This window comes from Oryctolagus cuniculus, chromosome 11 (assembly GCF_964237555.1).
Source record: "Oryctolagus cuniculus chromosome 11, mOryCun1.1, whole genome shotgun sequence".
Classification (NCBI taxonomy): domain Eukaryota; kingdom Metazoa; phylum Chordata; class Mammalia; order Lagomorpha; family Leporidae; genus Oryctolagus; species Oryctolagus cuniculus.
Genome location: NC_091442.1, coordinates 60,268,267 through 60,275,721, shown reverse-complemented (window position 1 = coordinate 60,275,721; position 7,455 = coordinate 60,268,267). Strand labels below are relative to the sequence as shown.

Genomic DNA, 7,455 nt, shown 5'->3' with positions numbered 1-7,455 from the left:
AGGCGTGGTCTTGCCCTGGGCGCTTTTTGGCAGCTTTTCGCTCTCCTCGGCCAGCTGTCCCGCGCATCTCTGCTTAGCGTATTTTTTAGACGTTTCATGCAAAGTGTCCCGCCCCGCGCAGAGCGGAGTACTGGGGCTGACGGATAGGTGTGTGCGATACCCGTGGAAGTTAATGAACACTTTTTGCGAAACAAGCGATTATTAGAATCATACCTCATTTCATATATACACTACTTCAGGGCAATCAGGTAATTTGTGTCAGACTTTCTGCACGATCCTGCAGTTGTTCTCCAATAAAATGATCCTAAAGGAATCACGGGAGCTGTCAGTGAAAGACGGAGTAAGGTGCTAATGCACGTATTATTGTAAAAGAAAAAATAAACACACACCAAAGAACAAAGAAGGAAAGGAGGCAGATGCAACGTCTGCGAAGCTGGAAAGCCGGCAGAGGAACGGCAACCGGCTTAGCAGAATGAGAAAATCGGCCCCTAAACAAAGGTAAACATGAGCATGGTGCCGCTGGAAAACGTTCTCTGGGGAATTTCTCCAGCACAAAAGGAAAATCCCAAAGAGAAGCTGTCGCAGTGAGGCACACAATCCCACAGGCAAGCCCCAGCCCTGAGCTGACTCCAATCTGCTTGTTGACCTCCTCGCTCTTAACACAGCCAGGCAGTGTCCTTAGACGTTCAAGGAAGGACTTTAAAGATACAAGAGAGAAACAAAACCAAGCAAGCAAAGAGAAAAAAAAGCAAATTAAAGGTAATAAAGATTAGGGGAGGGCAAAAATAAGACAAATATTTTAAAATTTAAAAACCCCACCATCTGTAGCCTCAGAAAGGTGAAACAGTGTATCCATAAAATGACAATGGAAGCTGGTTTTTTAAAGATTTATTTATCTGGCCGGCGCCACGGCTCACTAGGCTAATCCTCCGTGGTGCCGGCACACCGGGTTCTAGTCCCGGTCGGGGTGCCGGATTCTGTCCCGGTTGCCCCTCTTCCAGGCCAGCTCTCTGCTGTGGCCAGGGAGTGCAGTGGAGGATGGCCCAAGTGCCTGGGCCCTGCACCCCGTGGGAGACCAGGATAAGTACCTGGCTCCTGCCATTGGATCAGTGCGGTGCACCAGCGATTGGAGGGTGAACCAACGGCAAAGGAAGACCTTTCTCTCTGTCTCTCTCTCTCACTGTCCACTCTGCCTGTCAAAAAAAAAAAAAAAAAAAAAGATTTATTTATCTGAGAAGCAGCATTACAGAGAGAGAGAAAGAGAGAGAGAAGTCTTTCATCTGCTGGTTCATTCCTCAAATGCTGCAAATGGCTGGATCTGGGCCAATCTGAGCCAGGAGTCAGGAGCTTCTTCCAGGTCTCCCACATGGGTGCAGGGTCCCAAGGACTTGAGCCATCTTCCGCTGCTTTCCCAGGCACATTAACAGGGAGTTGGATTGGATGTGGAGCAGCCAGGACTTGAACCGGCGCCCATATGGGATGCTGGCGCCACAGGCAGAGGTTAACCTACTAGCCCCTGGAAGCTGTTTTAAAAGGCCCCACTGGGCAGAGTCGCTGGTGCAGAGGATCAAGACACCTCTTGCCAGGCTGGCAGGTAGAAGGCTGCTCCGCTTCCCATTCAGCTTCATGCTAATGCACCTGGGAAGGCAGTGGAGATGGCACAAGTAACCCGCAGCCCTGACACCCACGCAGGAGACCCAGATGGAGTCTCTGGCTCCTGGCTTATGCCTGGACTAGATCTGGCTGTTGCATCTGTTTGGGAAGAAAACCAGGGATGGAAGATTCTCTCTCTCTGTCTCTGTTTCTCTGTCTCTCCCCATTTCAAATGGCCACAAAGGACGGAGCTGAGCCAGACAGAAGCCAAGAGCGAGGAGCTTTTTCTGGGTCTCCCACGTGGGTGCAGGGCCCACTTGGAAGCACTTGGGCCATCTTCCAGTGCTTTCCCAGGCCATTAGCAGGGAGCTGGTCAGAAGTGCAGCAGCTGGGACTTGACCCGGCACCCATATAGGATGCTGGCACTGCAGGTGGTGGTTCAACCCACTATGCCACAGTGCTGGCCCCAGTAAATCTTTTTTTTTTAAATAAAGTAATTGCTATTCAGATAAGCAAAAGGGCCTCTTAGAAATCAAAACCATGATAGGTGAAATAAAAATTCATTAGAAAAATTGGAGAAGGTTGAAGATCAAATTGGCTTGACTTCAGGAGAAAATTGATGAAAATTAGAGAATCAGTCCAGAGGGTCGAACATCTGAAAACTGATAACTTCAGAAAGAGAGCGGAGACTCAGAAGGAGAGAAGTTGCTCAGGAAGTCACTCAGCAGTGTTTCCCTGCGCTGAAGAGCTGAGCCTGCGAAGGGAAAGAGCAGGATCTGCGCCCAGAACAAAGCAGGAGGCATCGCCACTGCTTCCAGAGCCCCGGACACAGACACAACTCAGGGCTGCCAGGGAAAAAGGACAAGTCACATGGCGGGTCAAACACCAGAGCTGGAGGAGGCTCATCGACCTAACACTAGTGGTTAGGGACGGCAGAAAACACCTGCGGAGTTCCGAAGGCGGGACGGGCGTCTGGCGCAGCGTTTATGACAGTGCTGGGTGCCCACAAGCCTGGGTTCCAGTCCTGCCTGGGTTCTGGCTCCAGATTCCTGCTGATGCGAACCTTGGAAGGCCAAGAGGTGGCTCAAGAACTTGCATCCCTTCCACCCACGCGGGAGATCTGAACAGAGTTCCCGGCTCCTGGCTTCAGCCTGGCCCGAGCTCTGACCGTTGAGGACATTTGGGGAATGACCCAGCAAATGGGAGTTTCATCTGTCTGTTCTATCTCTCTGCCTCTCACAGAAATAAACAAACAAACATTTAACAAGAACAATACAAAGAGACAAAAGCAATCACCAGAGCAATGGCAAAAGAAGACACCGAAGCGCATGGCAGAACTAGCAATCCAGTCATCCAGATTAGAGCCTTTCAGAAGGGCTTGCGAGTGATTTCTTCAATAAAATAAAGCTGATAGTGGGGCCGGCGCTGTGGCATAGCAGGTAAAGCCATTGCCTGCAGTGATGCCATCCTATGGATGCCAGTTCGAGACCCGGCTGCTCCACTTCCGATCCAGCTCTCTGCTATGGCCTGGGAAAGCAATGGAAGATGGCCCAAGTCCTTGGGCCCCTGCATCCACGTGGGAGACCCAGAAGAATCTCCTGGCTCCTGGCTTCGGATCGGTGCAGCTCTGGCCATTGCAGCCAATTGGGGAGTGAACCAGCAGATGGACAACCTCTCTCTGCGTATCCTTTCTGTGTGTAATTCTGACTTTCAAGTAAATAAATCTTTTTTAAAAATTGATAGTTTCCAATGCATTTGAATGTTTGGAGAAGAGATCTTTGTATTACCAGGGGAGAGTTTGGGGATAAATTAATGGTAAAAAGCTAAGGGAGGGCCGGCGCCGCGGCTCAATAGGCTAATCTTCCGCCTGCGGCGCCAGCACCCCGGGTTCTAGTCCTGGTTGAGGCGCCGGATTCTGTCCCGGTTGCTCCTCTTCCAGGCCAGCTCTCTGCTGTGGCCAGGGAGTGCAGTGGAGGATGGCCCAAGTGCTTGGGCCCTGCACCCCATGGGAGACCAGGAGAAGCACCTGGCTCCTGCCATTGGATCAGCGCGGTGCGCCGGCCACGGCAGCCATTGGAGGGTGAACCAATGGCAAAGGAAGACCTTTCTCTCTGACTCTCTCTCTCATTGTCCACTCTGCCTGTCAAAAAAAAAAAAAAAATTAAATGTAGGTGGCTGTGAGAAAAACATAACACTGCCAGGCACCTGGCAGAAACAAAGCAAATCTCCCTTGGGGTCCTTTTAGCCTAAGCACCAGGGGCCTCCTACAAACTATCTTTTCAATGGAAATTCCTAACTCAAAATCAAAAAGCAACTAAACACACAAGGAGATAAGACACCATGAATGAGAACCAGAACAAAAAAAAAAAAAAAAGCTTTAACAGTAGAAACTAAGCTTCAAAGACTCCAGACATTGAAATTATCTGACACAGATTATAAAACAATGGCTCACTGTGTTTACAGGAGCTAAAGAGAGCAGCAGTGGGCAGCTGTGGGGGGCTCTGGGAAGAAGGTGCTGGGTAAGGACTCCTGTGTAGCCTTGCCATGTTCAGTCCAGGAACAGCAGGTTGGGCAGTTAAATTCTGTTGCAGAAGGCAGTAAGAATGGGACTGGCAGTGGAGAAGTAATTGAAGTCTTAAAGAATGAACTTTATGGGCCGACGCTGCGGCTCACTAGGCTAATCCTCTACCTGCGGCACTGGCACCCCAGGTTCTAGTCCCGGCTGGGGTGCCTGATTCTGTCCCGGTTGCCCCTCTTCCATTCCAGCTCTCTGCTATGGCCCGGGAGTGCAGTGGAGGATGGCCCAGGTCCTTGGGCCTGCACCCGCATGGGAGACCAGGAGGAAGCACCTGGCTCTTGGCTTCGGATTGGCACAGCGTGCCGGCTGCAACGCGCCAGCTGTAGCGGCCACTTGGGGGGTGAACCAACGGAAAAAGGAAGATGTTTCTCTCTGTCTCTCTCTCTCTCACTGTCCAACTCTGCCTGTCAAAAAAAAAAAAAAAAAAAAAAAAAAAAAAAAAAGGATGACCCTTATGCAGTCAGCACTGTGGCGTAGTAGGTTAAGCCTCTGCCTGAGCACCAGCATCCCAAATGGGCACCAGTTCAAGTTCTGGCTGCTCCACTTCTGATCCAGCTCTCTGCTATGGCCTGGGAAAGCAGTAGAAGATGGCCCAAGTGCTTGGACCCCTGTACCCACAAGGGACACCGGCCCAGCTCCGACATGGGAGATCGGCCCAGCTCCAGCCACTGTGGCCATTTGGGGAGTGAACCAATAGATGAAAGATCTCTCTCTCTCTCTCTCTCTCTCTCTCTCTCTGTAACTCCTTCTCTCAAATAAATAAATATTAATGTAAAAAGAATGAATCTGATGAGAAAGGTGAAGAAAAGGGACAACATACACACAAATTTACCACCTAAAGAGCAAAGTTCCTGCCGTCTTGAGGGCAACTGCTCCAGAGGGTTCCTTGGTGTTTCACAAAAAGCCTGGACCCCTACCCCTGCTGTGGGACAATTAGTAACGAATGAATACATCAAAGATGATTTATTTGTGGAGATTGCAGCGTGTCACAAAGCAGACTTGGGGCATTAGAGGTGCACATGGCTCAGGTGGAAAACAGCTGGAGCTGCCCACATAGATTCTGCAGACCAAGGTCAAGCTGAAGCAGCAGACTACAAAGCTGACAACGATCCAGCATTGTTCCTGTCAGCCAAGCCCAAGAGGGGCCCCACGGGACCCAGCGGAAAGAAGCAGCCGGCAAAAAGCCTGCTGTCCTCAGCTGCGCGCCTGTAAGCCGGTGGCCATCAGGCTCAGGTGCTGGGGCTGCAGAGCTAAGTAGGACACTCCATTCAGAAGCAAGAAAAGAGGCATTTGCAAGCATTCGTTGCCAGCCCTTTTGTTGGATTGACAAGTGGAGTGAACTGACAAGGGAAGACATTAGAAGGGTAGCCGAGACTCAGAAAGAACTAGAAGGGTTCCACCCAAGGCACCTGGGCTGCTGATGTCCAGACCAGTCCTCTGGAGGGTCAGAGACAAGATTCAAATGTTGACGCCATCGAATCCACCCGAGGGGACGAGAGCAGCCGGAGAACTGTGAAGTACCCGAGCTGAGCCCTGCAGCACCAGTGCCTGCCGGATGTGCGCTGGTGACGGGGTGCACTTATGCACAGTTCCTGACATGTGTGTACACGGACCACATACGTGTGCCTGTAGCTGTCTATAAACCCCAGCTGGAGCCACCTGTGCACATTCATGTGCGTGTGCACATACAGACATACTGCAGCCATTAGTCCTGTATCTCCCGGGTGCCGGAACCTATCTTCAGCAAGAATGTAAGAGAAGACAGTTTCAATATATACACACCTGGAACATATTGTAATAATAATTATCAGATGGATATTGTTCATGGAAAAATGGACTGCAATGTAATACTAGCCGGTATGTTTCGTAAATGTCAAGTTGTGGACCAACTAAAAGACTAAAGGAATAAAGAAGAAACTTGAAAATACATTGGAAAACAGGAAACTCTAAAATAACCCAGCATATTTAACATACCTCTGGAAACAAAAACTATGAAGTTGTGAATTGAAAACTGAATGAACAGGGAATTACTTTAAGAAGCAAATTATTTTTCAGGGCCAGTGCTGTGGCATAGCAGGTAAAGATGCCACCTGCAGTGCTGGCATCCCATATGGGCATCAGTGTGAGTCCCGGCTGTTCCACTTCCTATCCAGCTCTCTGCCGCGGCCTGGGAAAGCAGTAGAAGTTGGCCCAAGTCCTTGGGGCCCTGCACCCACGTGGGAGACCTGGAAAAATCTCCTGACTCTTGGCTTTGGATCAACACAGCCCCGGCTGTTGCAGCAATCTGGGGAATGAACCAGCAGATGGAAGACCTCTCTCTCTCTCTCCGCCTCTGCTTTTCTATAACTCTGCCTTTCAAATAAATAAATAAGTAAATCTTTTTTTTAAAAAAAGAAGCAATTATTTTTAATAAGAGTTCTAGCCAATATGTGGAATGAGATGCAGACTGAGTATCCCTTATCCAAAGTGCTTGGGACAGGAAATGTTTCAGATTTTGGACTGGGGAGGTGGATATTTGCATGCACATAATAGATATCTTGAGAATGGGACCATAGTCCATTGGGATACATTGAAATGTATTTATGTTTTGGCCGGCGCCGCGGCTCACTAGGCTAATCCTCCGCCTGTGGCACCAGCACCCCGGGTTCTAGTCCCGGTCGGGGTGCCAGATTCTGTCCCGGTTGCTCCTCTTCCAGTCCAGCTCTCTGCTGTGGCCCAGGAAGGCAGTGGAGGATGGCCCAACTCCTTGGGCCCTGCACCCGCATGGGAGACCAGGAGAGGCACCTGGCTCCTCTCTTCGGATCAGCGCAGTGTGCCGGCCACAGCTGCCATTGGGGGGTGAACCAATGGAAAAAGGAAGACCTTTCTCTCTGTCTCTCTCTCTCTCACTGTCCACTCTGCCTATCAAAAAAAAAAATAAAATAAAGAAAAAATAAATGTATTTATGTTTCATATACACTTTATATGCTTGTCTGAAGATAATTTTATGCGATATTTTATTGCACCTGCATTTTAGAAATATTTATGTATGCATGTATATATTTGAAAGACAGAGAGTCAAAGAGAGAAACAGACACAACTAGTTAATTCTCCAAATGCCCACAATGGATGGAGATAGACCAGGCCAAAGAAACTCAGTCCAGGTCTCCCATGTAAGAGACAGGAACCCAGTTTCTTGAGTCATCACCTGCTGCCTTCCAGGGTGCGCATTCATGAGAAACTGGAATCAGGAGCCAGAGCCAGTTCACACTACGGCACTGTGATAGGGCATGTGAGCATCCTAA

General features: G+C 49.6%; 1 pseudogene; it reads left to right on the top strand.

Moving 5' to 3' along the window:
- The first annotated feature begins 2,463 nt into the window (after window positions 1–2,463).
- LOC108178887 (phosphatidylinositol transfer protein beta isoform pseudogene) lies at window positions 2,464–5,592 on the top strand (annotated as a pseudogene).
- Window positions 5,593–7,455: the final 1,863 nt, after the last annotated feature.